Raw genomic sequence first — 19,238 nt, 5'->3', positions numbered from 1 at the left:
GTGGGCAAGGCACTCAGACCTTGCTCTCGTGAAGTTCACAATGGACAACTAAGCCAGAGTCAGCCACAAGCAATGAGGTCCTGAGAAGAGTGAATAATTCAACATACACTGACCAACAACTGTGTGCTGGAACAGCATCAAAGAGCAAACTATCAATACAGAGACAGATATTTAAACCAATAACACCAGATGAATCAGCCCTTCTAATGTGGTTCTAAACCAGTCGCCCCATGTGGCAGCTCATGTTGGCAGTTCATGTTCTCTGAGAAGCAGATGCTACCACAGGATTAGACCTGAAAGAGATTTACGTGGGAAACTGTCTATGAGGGAAAATGGGGAGGGTGCCAGCAAATCCTTCCCAAGAGGAGAGGAAAAGAAGGCAGGTCAGGCAGGAAAAGTCTTAGAAAATTTCTGCCAGGCCATTAAGGAGTCCTTGAGCCAAAGTCCCCATCAGGACGCCCAGGAAGGAGGAAGCGTAGCATCAGCTTGAAGGTGGTGTGGACCCAGAGCGTGAGGCCATCAGTGGATCATGCCCTCCTGGGGCCGGAACACTCTGCTGGGTTCGATGTGAGTCCTCCGGCTCAGCCCGGACTCCTGGAAGAAGACAGGAGCAGCAGCACACTTATCTCAGGATCTCTGGTTTTCTCTCCTGGTGGCTTAGAGCAACAAAGCCTGCATCCTGGTTCAATGGCTCCCCGAGGAGCAGGTCTATCCTGCTGATGGGTTAACTGATGTTGAAAAACTATTATAAAAATGCTAAGTATTCAACCAATTACAGAGGATTCTTGATTTGAAACAGAATAAACACCATGTGAAGTTTTTGCTCTTTTATTATTAATTCAATAAACATTTATTAAAATGCCTAAAATGTGCAGGGTGTTAGGGACAGAAAGATGAACAGATCAAAACTTCCTCTTGAAGTGTTCCCTTCAAGACCTGTGAAGTAGCAGAGACAGGCAAACAAATTATTATTAATACAATACTGTGATAAATCCTGTAAGAGTGACGCAATGAGTTTTAAAAGGATACGGAGTGCAGGCTCCTAACTCTGCGGGGTTGGGGTGGGTGTCTTAATGGAAGGCAGAGCTTCAAAGAGAAAGTGAAGTTTAAACTTAAGTGGTAAAACAAAGGCAGGACTCGAACAGGTATAGAACAGTTGGCAATGAGGCAAGTGTGAAGTTTTAGGATATTAAAATTGAAGTCATGGAACTGATATTCTTTTTCTTAAACTGAGGTATGACTAACCTACAAGAACTGGTACATATTTAATGCATCTTGGTGAGTTTGAAGGTAAGTGTACACCTGTGAAACACCGCCAGCATAACAAAGCCATAAACATAACCATCACCTCTAAAAGCTTCCTCCTTCCCTTTTTTGTGTGTGATAAGAACATGTAACATAAGATCTAATGTCTTAAGAAATTTTTAAATATACAGTAAAGAACTGTTAACTATATGCACTATGCTGTACAGCAGATTTCTGGGAGTTACACCTCACATAACTGAAACTATATTCCCTTTGATCAACACCTCTCAGATTCTCCTTCCTCCCCAGACCCTGGTAACCACCATTCTACTCTCTGCTTCTATGAGTTTGACTATTTTAGATTCCCAATAGAAATGGGATCATGTAGTACTTGTTCTCTACTGATATTTTTTTAAGAAACTTATAAATCAGGCTGGGTGTGGTGGCTCACACCTGTAATCCCAGCACTTTGAGAAACTGAGGCAGGAGGATTGCTTGAGGATAGGAGTTTGAGACCAGCCCGGGCAACAAAACAAGGCCTCATCCCTACAAAAAAAAAAAAAAAATTAGCTGGGCCTGGAGGCATGCACCTGTAGTCCTAGCTACTCAGGAGGCTGAGGCAGGAGAATTGCTCGAGCCCAGGAGTTTTAGGTTACAGTGAGCTATAATCATGCCACTGCACTCCAGCCTGGGCAACAGAAAGAGACCTTGTCTCTTAAAAAAGGAAGAAAGAAATTTATAAATCAAAATTCTGTGAAGACTATAATCCTAGCACTCCGGGAGGCTGAGGTGGGAGGATTGCTTGAGCCCAGGAGTTTGAGGTTGCAGTGAGCTAGGCTGCCACAGCACTCTAGCCTGGGTGACAGAGCGAGACTCCCTCTCACAAAAAAAAAAAAAAAAATTCTGTGAAGAGACAATTGCACTGGGATGATTTGTTAAAGTGACACATATACGCAACCAATCAGTAAGCATGATATTTGAAGATTTTCAAACATGTTCATCTACGGCCAACATCTACGTATTTCATTTAAAGTTCTGTTAGAGCTGCATGGACCAGGAGTTTTCAAATGTCTTAGACTCAGGACACCTCACACTCTCAAATGAAGACCCCAAAGAGCTTTTGTTTATATGGGTTATATTTATCAATGTTTACCATATTAAAAATTGAAACTGTGAAATTTTTAAAATATTTAATTCATTTAAAAATTGGGAAAGGAGGCCGGGCACGGTGGCTCACACCTGTAATCCTAGCACTCTGGGAGGCCGAGGCAGGAGGATCGCTCAAGGTCAGGAGTTCAAGACCAGCCTAAGCAAGAGCGCGACTCCATCTCTACTAAAAATAGAAAGAAATGATTTGGACAGCTAAAAAAATATATATATATAGAAAAAATTAGCCAGGCATGGTGGTGCGTGCCTGTAGTCCCAGCTACTTGGGATGCTGAGACAGTAGGATCGCTGAAGCCCAGGAGTTTGAGGTTGCTGTGACCTAGGCAGACGCCACAGCACTCTAGCCCGGGAAACAGAATGAGACTCTGTCTCAAAAAAAAAAAAAATTAGAAAAGGGACAAGGTGGCAGACGAGAAAAAAACACCAACCAGAGTGTCTCTGCAAGAAAGACAGATTTTAGAAGAAAGTGAAAAAAAATAAACAGGCAGACAAACATAGATCGGATGAGGGTCGTAAGGAAGGGTGCCTGAAACTACAGGAGACTCCAGGGGAAGAAGCTGCGGAGGAGAACTGGAAGGAGAAAGGCCCCCAAGAGGCTTGGAGACCAGCAACAAGGGTAAGTGGAGCGGTTAAACTTCCCCTCCCTTGCATCTCGGACTGCGAGTGGGCTCCTGAGCGGTTGGAGGACCTGGAACACCAGCCCAGAGACGGCCACCGCCAGTGAGTGGTGAGCCTCTTGGCTCCCAGCTCCTTCGGGGCACCTCTCGGCCTATAGACCCGAGCCAATGTGCAGGTGCCATATTCCTTCATTCTCCCCTTCCCCTTCCCTACCCGCAGCTGCCAAGAGAGACAATTTAGCCACCACCCGGAAGCATCTGCAGGGAAGGGGACCTTTCCTATTGGGGTCCCACAGCGGACTGAGGGGTACTCAGACTGTGAGCTCCCTACTCGCCAGGCCCCCCAGGTGCTGTTTTGCCTGATGACTCCAGGAGAGCGGGGCAAATCCCAAGGCAGAGGGACATCGATCCAGCTTGGGCACCCTGTGGCACTCCTCTCCCTGGCATGGTTAGGGATTGATCTCCAGGGCCCAGGGGACAGGCCTGCAGATCAGACCCTGTACACCCAGGTCTTGATCGCATTGGGCACAGAAGGGATATTAGTGAAGGAGCCTATGGAGCTGTGAGTGCCTTCAGGGGCAGATCAGCCTGCTTGAGGCACTCCTCCACCAACCCTCCTCCTGCAGAGGGCCGTGAGTCCAGCTCAGGCCGTGATCCTGGGCAGGGAACCTCCCAGCCTCCATCACAGCCAGGGGAGATCCACTGGCTTGACGTCCTGCCTGCTGGCAGAGGCCAGGGAAGAACTGCAGAATAGGGGAGGGGGGAAAGGAGTAATGCCTGCTCCAGTCTCAGAACAGCAGATTTTCCACCGAGTGGGGCCATTGCAGCCCCTCCCTAGCAGCTTTGCCCAGAAGCAGAGAACAGACCTTTGACCCCCGCTAACAGCATTTGTGGTGCTTGAGGGCAGGTTCACCTAACCCAGCTCTATCCAGACTCACTCCCCCACCTACCTCCACTGAGGTGCAGAGTAAGGACACACCTGGAAGTCCCAGGGCCCTACTCACCACCTGAGGCACTACAGTGCCTCTCCAGAGGAACAAGAGCTGGTTACAGGACCCAAAAACAACACTGCAGCCTGCTCCTCCCAGTAAGCGCCACCTACTGACAGGGAGGTCATTCCGCACACCTTTTTACTGCACCTGCTGAATCATCTTAGGGTGTAGTCAAATCTCACCCACAAACACTACCTACTGGCTAAGAGACTAAACAGGGTGTGCCATTATCCAAATGAAAATCTGAACTTAAGAAGCAACAGCTGATCCAGATGGGAAGGAATCAGTGAAAGCACTCTGGAAGTATGAAGAATCAAATGGAAAGCACACCCCCAAAGGGGAACACCAGCTCTCTAGCAATGGCCATCAACCAAATTCAGAACACTAAAATGACTGAAGAATCTCAAACATGGATTGTAAGAAAACTTAACAATACGCAAGAAAAAATGGATAACCAACACAAAGAAACCACAAAAAAAAAAAAAAAATCCAGGACTTAGAAGAAAAACATCACTAAAGAAATTGAAATATTAAAGAAAAATCAAACAGAACTTCTGGAAATGAAGAATTTATTCAAGGAATTACGAAACACAGTGGAAAGCCTCAAGAACAGGGTAGATCAAACAGAAGAAAGAATCTCAGGGATTGAATATAACATCTTTCAATTAAATAACTCAGTCACCGAGATAGAGCAGAAAAATAAGAGAAAAGAGCAAAGCCTACAAGAAATGTGGGATTATGTGAAGAGGCCTAACGTGAGAATCACAGGCATCACTGAGGGTGAAGAAGAAAATACACAAGGGTTGCATAAGCTACTTGAGGATATAATAGAGGAAAATTTCCCAGGCCTTGCTAAAAATGTAGATATCCAGGTACAAGAAGCTCAAAGGATTCCTGGGAGATTCATTGCAAACAGAAAGACACCATGACACACAGTCATCAGACTGACCAAAATAACTACCAAAGAGCCGTAAGGCAAAAGAAGCAGGTAACTTACAACGGAAAATCCATCAGAATAACGGCAGACTTCTCAACTAAGACCTTACAAGCAAGAAAAGAATGGGGCCCCATTCTCACTCTTCTCAAACAGAATAATGCCCAGCATAGAATCTTGTACCCTGCAAAATTAAGTTTTGTATATGAAGGAGAAATAAAGACCTTCTCAGACAAGCAAAGACTACGGGAATTCATCAAAACAAGACCTGCCCTCCAGGAAGTGCTCAAAACAGTGTTACACACGGATCGGCACAATAAACACTCACAAATGTAAAATCATCCAAAAGCTAAACGTCAAAGGCCAGATAGCACAATGGCTCAAGAAAGAAAACAAAGCAACAAAGTTCAACTCAACAGGATGAACAGAAATCTGCCCCACTTATCAATTCTCTCAATAAATGTGAACAGCTTGAACTGCCCACCGAGCAGACATAGGCTGGCAGAATGGATAAATATACACAAGCCAAGTATCTGCTGTCTTCAGGAAACACATCTAACCCACAAAGATGCATTCAGACTCAAGGTGAAGGGATGGAAAACAATATTTCAAGCAAACAGAAGCCAAAAGAAAGCTGGTGTGGCGGTTCCGATTTCATATAACTTACTCTTCAAATCAACAAAAGTAATGAAAGACAAAGAGGGTCACTACATAATGGTGAAGGGTAGAATTCAACAAGAAGACATAACAATTCCAAATATTTATGCACCTAACTTAGGTGCACCCAGATTCATAAAGCAAATCCTACCTGATCTAAACAAAATGATAACAGCAACACCATAATAGCTGGAGACTTCAACACCCCTCTGACAGAACAGGACACATTCTTCAAACAGAAAATAAACAAGGAAACAATGGACTTAAACAGAACTCTAGAACAAATGGGCCTGACTGACATTTATAGAACATTCTACCCAAAAACCACCTTATATACGTTTTTCTCATCAGCTCATCGGACATTCTCTAAGATTGACCATATCTTACAGAACATTCTACCCAAAAACCACCTTATATATGTTTTTCTCATCAGCTCATCGGACATTCTCTAAGATTGACCATATCTTACAGAACATTCTACCCAAAAACCACCTTATATACGTTTTTCTCATCAGCTCATCGGACATTCTCTAAGATTGACCATATCCTAGGCCACAAACCATGTCTCAAAAAATTTATTTATTTATTTTTATTTATTTATTTTTTTTGAGACAGAGTCTCACTCTGTTGCCCAGGCTAGAGTGCCGTCGCATCAGCCTAGCTCACAGCAAGCTCAAACTCCTGGGCTCAAGCGATCCTCCTGCCTCAGCCTCCCCAGTAGCTGGGACTACAGGCATGCGCCACCATGCCTGGCTAATTGTTTCTATATATTTTTAGTTGTCTGGCTAATTTCTTTCTATTTTTAGTAGAGATGTGGTCTCACTCTTGCTCAGGCTGGTCTCGAACTCCTGACCTCGAGCGATCCTCTCACCTCTGCCTCCCAGAGTGCTAGGATTACAGGCGCAAGCCACCACGCCCAGCCTCAAAAATTTAAAAAAAATAGAAATTATACCATGCATCTTCTCAGACCACAATGGAATGAAATTAGCAATCAACTCCAACAGAAACTCATCTCTACACAAAGTCATGGAAACTAAACAACCTTCTGCTGAACAATCATCGCATTAAGGAGGGAATCAAGATGGAAATCCAAAGAGTCTTTGGACTAAATGATAAAGGAGACACAAGTTATCAAAATCTGTGAAACACAGCTAAAGCAGTCCTGAGAGGAAAATTTATTTGCATAAATGCCTACATCCAAAAGACAGAAAGATCACAAATAAACAATCTAATGAATCATCTCAAAGAACTGGAAAAGGATGAGCAAATCGACCCAAACCCAGCAGAAGAGAAGAAATAACAAAGATCAGAGCATAACTAAATGAAATTGTTAATAAAAAAAACTATACAGAAGATTAATAAAACAAAAAGTTGGTTCTTTGAAAAAATAAACAGGCCGGGGACGGTGGCTCACGCCTGTAATCCTAGCACTCTGGGAGGCCAAGGCGGGTGGATCGCTCGAGGTCAGGAGTTTGAGACCAGCCTGAGCAAGAGCGAGACCTCGTCTCTACTAAAAATAGAAAGAAATTATCTGGCCAACTAAAAATATATATAGAAAAAATTAGCCGGGCATGGTGGCGCATGTCTGTAGTCCCAGCTGCTCGGGAGGCTGAGGCAGTAGGATTGCTGAAGCCCAGCAGTTTGAGGTTGCTGTGAGCTAGGCTGACACCACGGCACTCACTCTAGCCTGGGCAACAAAGCGAGACTCTGTCTCAAAAAAAAAAAAAAAAAAAAAGGAAAAGAAAAAAGAAACAAAATTGACACCGCTGGCTAGATTAATGAGAAGTAGAAAAGAAAGAATTCTAATAAGCTCCATCAGGAATGAAAAAGGAGAAATTACAACTCATGCCACGGAAATACAAAATATCATCTATGAATACTATAAAAACTTCTATGCACATAAACTGGAAAATGTGGAGGAAAGGGACAAATTCTTAGAAACACACAGCCTCCCTAGGCTCAATCAGGAAGAAACAGAATTCCCAAACAGACCAGTATCAAGTACCGAAATTGAAACAGCAATAAAAAAACCTTCCTAAAAATTCCCAGACAGATGGTTTCACACCCAAATTTTACCAGACCTACAGAGAACTGGTGCCTATACCTCAGAAATTATTCCACAACATCGAGAAGGAAGGAATCCTCCCCAACACATTTTATGAAGCCAACATCACCCTGATACTAAAGCCAGGAAAGGACGCAACAAAAAAAAGAAAACTACAGACCAATATCCCTCATGAATATAGATGCAAAAATTCTCAGCAAAATCCTGGTAAACCGAATTCAGGTGTTTATCAAAAAAATAATCCATCACGACCAAGTGGGCTTCATCCCAGAGATGCAGTGATGGTTCAACAGATGCAAATCTATAAATGTAATTCACCACATAAATAGAAGCAAAAACAAAGACCATATAATCCTCTCAATAGACGCAGAAAAAGCATTCGATAAAATTCAACACCTTTTTATGATAAGAACGCTTAACAAAATAGGCATAGACCGGACTTACCTAAAAATGATAACAAGCCATATATGACAAACCCACAGCCAACATCATACTGAATGGGGAAAAACTGAAAGCATTCCCACTTAGAACTGGAACCAGACAAGGTTGCCTTTTATCACTGCTTCTATTGAACATAGTGCTGAAAGTCCTAGCCAGAGCAATCAGACAAGATAAGGAAATCAAGGGCATCCATAGGGGGGCAGAAGAGGTCAAACTATCATTCTTTGCTGATATGATCTTATATCTAGAAAACCCCAAAGATTCTGCCATGAAACTACTGGAATTGATAAACAAATTCAGCAAAGTCTCAGGTTACAAAATCAATGTACAGAAATCAGCAGCATTCCTTTATGCCAACAACGGTCAAACTGAGAACCAAATCAAAGACTCAATACCCTTCATAATGGCAACAAAGAAAGTAAAATACCTAGGAATAAATTTAACTAAGGAGGTAAAAGACCTCTACAGGGAGAACTATGAAACACTGAGGAAGGAAATAGCAGAGGATGTGAAGAGGTGGAAAACCATACCATGCTCGTGGGGCGGTAGAATCAACATTGTTAAAATGTCTATACTACCCAAAGTGATCTATAGATTCAATGCAATCCCTATTAAAATACCAACATCATTTTTCACAGATCTAGAAAAAATAATTCTATGCTTTGTATGGAACCAGAGAAGACCCCATATAGCAAAAACAATCTTAAGCAAAAAGAACAAATTGGGAGGCATCAATTTACCAGACTTCAAGTTATACTACAAGACTATAGTAACTAAAACAGCATGGTATGGCACAAGAACAGAGACATAAACCAATGGAATAGAACTGAGAACCCAGATATAAAATCATCCTCATATAGCCATCTAATCTTTGACAAAGCAGATAAAAACATACACTGGGGAAAAGAATCCTTATTCAATAAATGGTACTGGGAAAACTGGATAGCCACATGCAGAAGAGTAAAACGGGATCCACACCTTTCACCTCTCACAAAAATCAACTCACGGTAGATAGCAGACTTAAACCTAAGGCGTGAAACTATAAGAATTCTAGACAAAATGTGGGAAAAACTCTTATAGGCATTGGCCTAGGCCAAGAATTTATGAAGGAGACCCCAAAGGCAATCACAGCAACAACAAAAATAAATGAATGGGACCTGATCAAATTGAAAAGCTTCTGGACAGCCAAGGAAGCTATCATGAGACGAAATAGACAAGCTACCGAATGGGAGAAAATATTTGCATATTACACATCCGATAAAGGGCTGATAACTAGAACCTATAGAGAACTCAGGAAAATCAGCAAGAACAACATTAAACAACCCTATCAAAAAGTGGGGAAAGGACATGAACAGAAACTTTTCAAAAGAAGACAGACTAATGGCTAACAAACATATGAAAAAATTCTCAACGTCTCTAATCATCAGGGAAATGCAAATCAAAACCACAATGTGATATCACTTATCTCCAGTGAGAATGGCCTTTATCAAAAAGTCCCAAAACAATAAATGTTGGAGTGGATGCAGAGAGATAGGAACACTCATACACTGCTGGTGGTACTACAAACTAATACAACCTCTGTGGAAAGCAATATGGAGATACCTCAAAGAGATACAAGAGAACTACCATTTGATCCAGCAATCCCGTTATTGGGCATCTACCCAAAAGAACAAAAGACATTCTATAAAAAAGATATCTGTACTTGAATTTTTTTTTTTTTTTTTTTTGAGACAGAGTCTCACTCTGTTGCCCTGGGGCAAATGCAATGGCATCAGCCTAGCTCACAGCAACCTCAAACTCCTGGGCTCAAGTGATCCTTCTGCCTCAGCCTCCTGAGTAGCTGGGACTATAGGCGCGAGCCTCCATGCCTGGCTAATTTTTTTGTTTCTATTTTTAGTTGTCTGGCTAATTTTTTTTTTTATTTTTAGTAGAGACGGGGTCTTCTCTTGCTCAGGCGGGTCTGAAACTCCTGAGCTCAAGCAGTCCACCCACCTCAGCCTCCCAGGGTGCTAGGATTACAGGCATGAGCCACCCTTCCCAGCTATACTCAAATGTTTACAGCAGCATAATTCACAATTGCAAAGATGTGGAAACAACCCAAGTGCCCATCAATACATGAGTGGATTAATAAAATGTGGTATATGTATACCATGGAGTTTTACTCAGACACAAAAAACAATGGTGATATGACACCTCTTGTATTATCCTGGATAGAGCTGGAACCCATTGTACTAAGTGAAGTATCCCAAGAATGGAAAAACAAGCACCACAGGTACTCACCATCAAATTGGTATTAACTGATCAACATTTAAGTGCACATCTAGTAATAACATTCATCAGGTGTTGGGCAGAGGGGAGGCGGAGGAGGGTATGGGTATATACACACCTAATGAGTGTGGTGCACACAGTCTGGGGGATGGACACACTTGAAGCTCTGACTCAGGTGATGCAAGGGCAATATATATAACCTAAACATTTGTAACCCCGTAATATGCTGAAATTAAAAAATAAATTAAAAAAATAAATAAATAAAAATAAACATTATTATGATATACCTACCAATGTTAATATAAATAGTATTTTTAATAAAAAATAATAAGATTTCTGGCTGGGCACCATGGCTTACACCTGTAATCCTAGCACTCTGGGAGACTCAGGCAGGATTACTTAAAGCCAGGAGCTGGAGACCAGCCTGAGCAAGAGCAAGACCCTGTTTCTATAAAACATAGCAAAAATTAGCAGGGTGTAGCAGCACGTGCCTATAGTCCCAGCTACTCGGGAGGGTGAGGCAGAAGAATTGCTTGAGCCTAGGAATTTGAGGTTACAGTGAGCAGTGATGATGCCGTGGCACTCTAGCTGGGGCAACAGAAGGAGACTCTGTCTCAAAGAAAAGAAAAAAAAATAGATTTCTAAAACCAAAAACATTTAGTGAGAAGAGGTAATTACATTTTTGCAAGTCTCTTTAGTATCTGGCTTCGTAGAAGACAGTGGACTGTCATATCTGCTTCAGTATTCAATCTGTTGCAATATGTGACTTTGGTGGAAGTCTACGAATCAAATTCATCCTCACACAGACACACAGTTAGAAAAAGGAGGAGTATTTCCCCAGCCTTTTCAGATCATGGACATTCTTTTTTGACACTACACCAAAACTAGGCAAGTGGTAGTTTTTTTTTGTTTTTTTGTTTTTTTTGAGACAGAGTCTCGCTTTGTTGCCCGGGCTAGAGTGAGTGCCATGGCGTCAGCCTAGCTCACAGTAACCTCAAACTCCTGGGCTTCAGCGATCCTACTGCCTCAGCCTCCCGGGTAGCTGGGACTACAGGCATGTGCCACCATGCCCGGCTAATTTTTTCTATATATATTTTAGTTGGCCAGATAATTTCTTTCTATTTTTTTAGTAGAGACGGGGTCTCACTCAGGCTGGTCTCGAACTCCTGACCTCGAGCGATCCACCCGCCTCGGCCTCCCAGAGTGCTAGGATTACAGGCGTGAGCCACCGTGCCCGGCCAAAGTGGTAGTTTTTTAAAGAATAGTTGCAATGTAGAATCTAAAATCATATCAATGAATTTTTCATACCATTACATTAAAATCCATTGGTCTATCTTCTGAATGAATCCTTTACCCATTCACCAAGATTTTGTAACATGGTACATTGGTCATCTGGAAAATATCAGTTCACAGAATTAAGCAGATCTTCTAAATATTGACACATTTCATTATATAATATAAAAAAATTCACACTCAATATTGCCACCAATCTCATTAAAGAAGTCTTTAAGTACTAGGAAACTGTCAAGCTCACAGTAGCAGACAAGTTTTTCAAAATTTTAATTTTTGCTTGAAAGCACAAGTATTATCCTTGGCCAGAAATGGTCCATGATTTTCCTTCATCTATTTTCCAGAAAATGTTCCCCGAATACTCAAGTCTGATTAACTGCAGACTGCCTGCTATCCACTTTTTCAAGCAAAATGGTGTTTTTACAACAAAAGTGGCTAGTTCACTTTATAACTCAAACTGCACAACTGCTGTTCCTTGAAACAGGCACTGTACCTCTTTGTGCAGTAGAACTGCTTTATGTAACTTTCTGTTTCCTCCCATAAAGACAAGTATTCAAAGACTGAGATTTTAAAATTTTAACTTTCACTGCTTCATCAGGGCATGTTTAAGTGAAAGTAGAACCTTTTTTTTTTTCTTTCTGCAAGTGGGGGTGTGGTGAATAACATAATATAATGACTATTAGTACCATTTGGGGGCTGGGGTCCCTACCTCAATTGTGTTAAAGTGCCAATAGTTTTCCCTACCATTGCTTTTAGACTATCAGCTCAAGTGTCAACACAGTAAAAACAGAAATGGCACCTTATTATTGTGAAAATAGTCTTCTCTTATAGGTTACCAGAAAGACTAAGGGACCCTGAGAGGTCTGTGAACCATGGTTTGGGAACTACTGGCAAATTACTTCTGAAAGAAAACACAGGAAATAGATATCAGAAGTTAACTCTGGGGAAAGGCTTGGGGTAGGAAGGAGAATCACTCTACCCTACATGTCCTTTGAACTCTTTCACTTCTCTGCCCTTGTATGTGCATTACTTTTTCAATACAAGATTGTGAAAGACTTATGATCAGTGGAAAAGCAAGAGCTAACCTAAACAGCTGAAATATTATCTGGCACCCAGTGGGCACTCAAATTACTGAATGAAGGAATATATATAAACAACAAATACGAAAACAAAAAAATGGCAAGAATTCCAAAGGAGGAGACAAGTGAAATGGGAGTTCTGAAAAAGCAGTCACATCAGAGATGATCAAGGAAGGCTCTAAATAAGAGAATGCTATGGTTTGAACGTGTCCCCCAAAGTTCATGTGCTGGAAACATCCAATGCAACAGTGTTGAGAAGTGGAACCTTTAAAGGTGATTAGTGGATTAATGCCATTATTGCAAGAATGGGTTAGTTATCAGGGAGTGGGTTTTTGATAAAAGGATTGGTTTGAGGCTGAGCTGAGGCTGTGAGGTAACTCCTGTTTGTAATCCTAGCACCTTGGGAGGCCAAGGCAGAAGGACAGCTTGAGGCCAGGAGTTCAAGACCAGCCTGGCCAACATAGGGAGATGCTGTTTCTAAGAAAAAACAAAACTAAAAATTAGGCAGGCATGGTGGTGTATACCTGTAGTCCCAGCAACTAGAGAGGTTGAGGCAGGAGGATCACTTGAGGCCAGGAGTTCAAGGTTGCAATGAGCTATGGCAGTGCCACTGCACTCTAGCCTGTGTGACAGAGCAAGATTCTGTCTCTAAAAACAAAAAATTTTTTTAAAGGATGATTTTGCTCCGCTTCTTCTCTCATGCACACTGTGTTCTCTTGCCCTCTTGCCTCCCGCCATGGGATAATGCAGCAAGAAGGCCCTTGCCAGATATCAGCACCTTAATATTGGACTTCTTAGGCTCCCGAAGTGTGCAAAATAAATTTCTTTACTTTATAAATTACCCCACCTGTGGTATTCTGTCGTAGCAACACAAAATGGACTAAGACAGAGGGTCTTTGAGGTAAGCTTTGACAGATAAGTAGAATTTGGACATGACAACTTTTATACACCACAAAATATTTGGGAAGCACAACAAATGTTTGTTGACATGAAGGCAATGTCAGGCTGTCCTTTTAAAACCTAAGAATTGTATCACAGATTTTAGAAACTAAATACAGTTAAAGAAAAAATCTGTGACAGATTCCCTTCCTGTATACCCACAACCTGAGCTTTCTGCCCTTTTCATTTGACTCCAGCCAGACTATAGTCCCTGCATTATCAGAATGCAGGGAAACAAGAAAAAGACTAAAGTTAAAGCTATAGAATAGACCTATTAACCAGAATAAGTAATAGGAGTGGGACAAATGTAGCCTATTGTGTAGGAATTTCCTCTCTAACTCACTGCGGGCTACTAAACAAAGAACAAACCTTATACCATTGTCCATGTTTTTACAGTAGTTTAGCAGCAACAGCTTCAAGATATACTGTACAGCATCTGTGTGCCAAAATCAGTTGTGAGGTGTGTCCAAGGTAATTTGTTAGAATAACAGCTAAAGCATAAAGGTTTGGGAATTAATTCCTTTTTAAAAATCAAGGTTATACCCTCAATAATCTCACCTTCACCCAAGAACATTCTGATATGCTTTCAGGAGCTACATGTATGAACTCATGGTTGAGGGGGTAGGTCTAAGAGTGGGGTTCCATGTACTTCCACCCTTCATCCTCATCTTAATCTGAAGGAGATCCTAAGTCAAGAAGGGTGAGAAATAGCCGGAAAAGTTAGGGAGCAAGAACACAGCTGTGCCTTATTTTCCTCTTGGGAATCCATAACAGAAATTCAGCAAACCTGTCCTGTGGGAAGAAATCATTGCATTCTATGACCAGAACCTTCCCTGAGGGCCAACCCCAATCATAACGGTTAATGATGAGAATCCAGTGAGGAAGTTGGAGACTAAGGTCAGATGTGAGTTATGAATAAGGGCAAAGCGACACTTTCAATAGACTCAGGGGAAGGTGTGCAGGATTTTTCAGATTATCCAGGCATTACTCACTCACTACCAGTTCCCATGAAGGTGACATCTTGTCTATGTTAAGCTTCCTCTTCCCTCTAGCCTACCTAGCACCGTGACAACTCTAAATTTTAAGCAATTTCTCACTTAGACAATTGTGAGTGCTACGAAGGCGGTATCTTATTTTGACATTACTGCATTCTGAATCAGAAGTTTATCTTTCCCACTGAATGGGAAGGGAGGAGGTCACAGAACAGAGTGAGTGAGTCCCACTTTCTACAAATTCTGCTTGTACAAAATATAAAAATGATAAAGGCAAAGAAACACTAACTTTGGTTGTTTTAGGACTATGATTCATTAGTTATATCTCCTTTTAATTATACAAATAAAACACCTCACCAGTTTCAAAGCATTTTCACATAAACTGTGACTGCATCTTTACAAGAAACCTGGAACGTCAGTAAAGGCGGTATTCACCCCCTTTTACAGATAACCAAACTCAAGTTTAGATGTTGTAATTCAGTAGTGATTCACAGACACTGCCAGCCACCATGTGAAGATGCCAAAAATCTGCCTAAAACACAGTTCCTATCACCAAACTTCTCCAAGTCCAACAGGGAGGCCCCATGTCAACAACTATCACAACACAAACTACAGAAGCCAACATTAAAGGTGTGGAAGTTCCCTGGGAGCAGGGCCAAGTGTGACTGTGCCCAAGTAATCACTAACCTATTTTGGCCAAAAGAAAGGTGTCAGGGCAGTCTACGAGCAGGGAAAGAAGTCAGAGCTCCCACCGCCTCGGCTGCTGCTGTACTCCACTGTCTCTTCCCCTGAACACTTTCTGTCCACCTCCTTTCTCAGCTTTAGCTACTTGCCCAAGTTCATCTCCATGTTACATAATATTATACCTTTACTTACCTATCTATTCCCTACATATGTCTGAAATGACAATAGCATAAATGGATTCAACAGAAAAGAGACATTTCTTTCATTAAAGTACTTGTGTTCTGTCACACAAATTCTGAAGTTCTTTGAGGAAAGGATCCAATTGATTTAACCATCAATTCCTCCAAACAATTGAACACAACAAGCACAAGACAACAAGAAGTTTAGGGAATAATGAATACACTGGAGCAGAAATTTGGAGCAATTTGCAAAAAAATATTTGAAATGTATAGAACCTAACCTGCATCAACATGATTTCCCTAGATGAACAGCCTTAACAAATGCAGTACAGTAGATCCTGTCAGAAGCATTGAGTTTTTCAGACTTCCCAAGAACATCTAATCACTAAGAATTCTCAAACCCATCATTTCTTATTGCATTTCCATCTTTTAAAATGTGCCACATATCACAGAAATCTAAAAAATTTAAATGTTGAATCCTGAACAGTTGCAAGTAGATGTTGTATTATGTGTAGAACAAAGATAACAACAGCATCTACCTCCCTAAGGTTGGTGAGGATTAAATGAGTTACTATATGCCAGTGCATATTTGTTAGATGTTGTTTCATGAATTCACTACCCCAGCCCCAGCAAAACGTATCAATCTGAAACTTAAAAGAATAATAACATTATTAGCAAATGGATTCTAAAAGCCGAAAATGGATTTAAGTCTCAAAAAGAGTCAAGAAACATTTAGATACTTTTCTTCAAGGGCTGCAAGGCCTTCCTGATACTGGGGAAGAACTAACTCTTTCCCAGTGACAGCTGAAAGGAACATCAGGACATAGGCCCTAGGGAGGGATAACATTCAAATGGGAAACGCCACTCACCGCCACTCAAGTCGTATTACTCCAGTCTAACAATCAAACCATTATTGAACATTTTTTTAACTTCTAAAAATTCCATGAAGTGGACTAACAACCTCCTAAGTGTTAAGTGCTTTGAACATATTAAGGTATCTTAGCCTCGTAACAACCTGGAGAGAAAAGTTATAACCCTGTTTTACAGATGAAGAAACTGAGGCACACGGTGCAGCACCTCACCCCGAGTTTCAGGACAGGGCTTGGCTCGCAGGTCCGCGCCCTGCACGGAAGCTGCCGACGAACCGTGAAGCCCAGACCTGCAGCCTCGGGACAAGCAGGGCTCAAAGCAAAAATGGTCATTCCCGAGATTCCTGCGCCTGAGGCGGAACAACCTAGCCGAAGCCATCCCGAACGGAGACGGGGGCGGGGAGGGGCTGAGGGTTGGGACAAGGTCTCCAGAAACCGGGAATGGGGGGCGTCTCAGGAGTGAGGGGGCGCGCGGGGGTCCCGGGGTGAAGGGTGAGGGGCGGAGTCCCAGGGTGTGGGGTGAGGGGCGGGGGTCCCGGGGTGAAGGGTGAGGGGCAGGGTCCGGGGGTGAGGGGTGAGGGGTGGGTCCCAGGGTGAGCTGCGGGGTCCCGGGGTGAGGAGCCGCACAGGGGTCCCGGGTTCCTGGGGTGAGCTGCGGGGTCCCGACGTTAGGGGTGGGTCCCAGGGTGAGGGGTGAGCTGCGGGGTCCCGGGGTGAGGAGCCGCGCGGGGGTCCCGGGGTGAGGGGTGAGGGGCGGGGTCCCCGGGTGAGGGGTGAGGGTCCCCGGGTGAGGGGTGAGCTGCAGGTTCCCGGGGTGAGGGGTGAGCTGCGGGGTCCCAGGGTGAGGGGCGGGGGTCCCCGGGTGAGGAGTGAGGGGTGAGGGGCGGGGGTCCCCGGGTGAGGAGTGAGGGGTGAGCTGCGGATTCCCGGGGTGAGAGGTGAGGGGTGAGGGGTGAGGGGTGAGGGGTGGGTCCCAGGGTGAGGGGTGAGTCCCAGGGTGAGGGGTGAGCTGCGGGGTCCCGGGGTGAGGGGCGGGCCCGGGCCGCTCACCTTCCGACAGCTCTAGCTCCAGCTCGGCCAGGCCCTCCCGCACCTCGGCGGGCAGCGACGCCGCCTCCAGCGGGCCCCCGCGGTCAGCCATGGCCGGGCGGGCTGGCGCGTGGGGCGGAGCCGGACCGGGCCCGGCGGCTGCAGCGCGGGCGGCGGCTATGTCGCTCCTCTCAGCTCGACGACCCGCATCGGCCCGGCGGCGAGCGGAAGACTGCGGGGACAAGGCACTGCCAGAGTAGCAGCGCGCCGGCGCAGGGACCGGGCGGGCCTCTCCTCAGTGCTGCCGCCGCCCGGCGCGCTCTCGACCGCCTGGCCGGCCCTACGCCGGGGCGCAAGCGCGCGGGTGGGGCGGGCGCCATCGCGCCTGCGCCGTGGGCCTCGGCCCCCGCTGGGACTCCGGCCCCGCCCAGCAACACCGAGGCTCGTGGCCATTGGTCCAGAGGACTAGGCCGGCCGCTCCGGGCTCCCATTGGGCGAGCGGGAGCGCGCCCTCCCGACAGGCTCTGGGCGCGGCCAGCGCCGCCATTGGGCCTGAGGCGGGGCCGGCTGCCTGGGCGTGGGCGCTGGCTCGGGTCCGCACCCCGGGCTCGGGGCGCCGCTGGATGGGAACGTGTCCGCGGAGCGCTTCCGCACGCTGCCCCCGGGGTTGCACTCCTCAGCCTGGGCGTCCCGCCGTGGGCGCCCCGAACTCGCGCGGGCCGGTGCGGGCGAGGCGCGCTCCTCGGGCCCGGCAGGTGCTCGCTCGCTCGCTCGCTCCGCGGTGGCGGGAAGGCGCCCCAGCAGCCGTGCGGACCGTGCGGACCGTGCGGACCGTGAGGGACCGTGGGGACGGGGGATGCCGCCGGAAAGGGGGCCGCTGAGGCGCAGGTAGTGTAAGTAGAGAGTTGGGTCGAGGTTGAGGATTGCAGCCCGCGAGCGTGGACAGGGGCCCTGGATGGACACTGACGAGCGGCAGCTGCAAGTGCAGCGTTAAAGGGGGACCGGGAGCGGGCTGAGACACACTTGTCGGAAACTCTCATCGGTTTGCAGAAATACCATTGATTAGTGATTGGCTGTACATTGTGAAGCTGAGGAGCGCGAGTCATAATGTCTGGTGCGGCGGCATTAGGCTAATTTACAGCTACTTGTGGCCGTCGGTAGCAAGCAGTTTCAGGAAGGGACCACACAGTTCCAAGGGAGAGTAGGACTACTGCGTCTCTCTAGGCCTGATGAGGGCTTGCATTCCTCAGGTAAAAGTTTTTTTCTTTTCTCAGGAACAAGACATCTGGAGCCCGCGGGCCTGATGGGGGCACGCTGACAGAGACCCACAGGGGTCCGGAAAGAGCTGCCCCCCAAATGTATATGGGAAGTGTGTCGGGGCGGCGCAAGGGTGGCACGTGGTGGACGTGTGTAGCTCGTCTGCCCGCGGAGAGTCACCTTGCCCGAGGTCTCATCCTGGCAGGAGAGTAAAGGAAGATCTGGTCATTTGGCCAAACAGAAAACCTCTGATGAGCAGTACTTGCTCTAGAGGTCTGCAGGGTGGCCAAGGCTTTGCCAGGCCTGCATGCACTTCTGCTTCGTCCTCTGCCCAATGCTGTTTCCTTCCCCTTCCTTTCACAGGTGTTGATACCAAATAAATGTCTTGCACCCCAAACTCCAGCTCAGCATCTGCTTCTGGAGAAACCGTCTTGCAGCAGTTAGAGCAGATGATAAGATGCAGTTTGAGGCTGAGTCCCTCACCCAGCAGTGGTGAAGTAGTGAATACACTGGCGGGCAACATATCAGACATTT

The 19,238-nt window shown here is 45.1% G+C and overlaps 1 long non-coding RNA gene across 2 annotated transcripts; it reads right to left on the bottom strand.

The window, feature by feature from the left end:
* Positions 1–831: 831 nt before the first annotated feature.
* On the bottom strand, positions 832–17,758 carry LOC123630836. 2 transcript variants are annotated; one of them, XR_006732771.1, is made up of 3 exons: positions 17,469–17,758; positions 11,695–11,778; positions 832–936 (listed from the first exon to the last, which is right to left on the bottom strand). It is a non-coding gene; the product is annotated as an uncharacterized LOC123630836 (long non-coding RNA). The 2 variants fall into 2 exon arrangements; XR_006732772.1 differs by lacking the exon at positions 832–936 and adding an exon at positions 10,575–10,612.
* Positions 17,759–19,238: the final 1,480 nt, after the last annotated feature.

Source organism: Lemur catta, chromosome 1 (assembly GCF_020740605.2).
Source record: "Lemur catta isolate mLemCat1 chromosome 1, mLemCat1.pri, whole genome shotgun sequence".
Lineage (NCBI taxonomy): Eukaryota > Metazoa > Chordata > Mammalia > Primates > Lemuridae > Lemur > Lemur catta.
The sequence above is the reverse complement of the archived record's forward strand: the minus strand, read 5'-3'. Positions and strand labels throughout refer to the sequence as shown.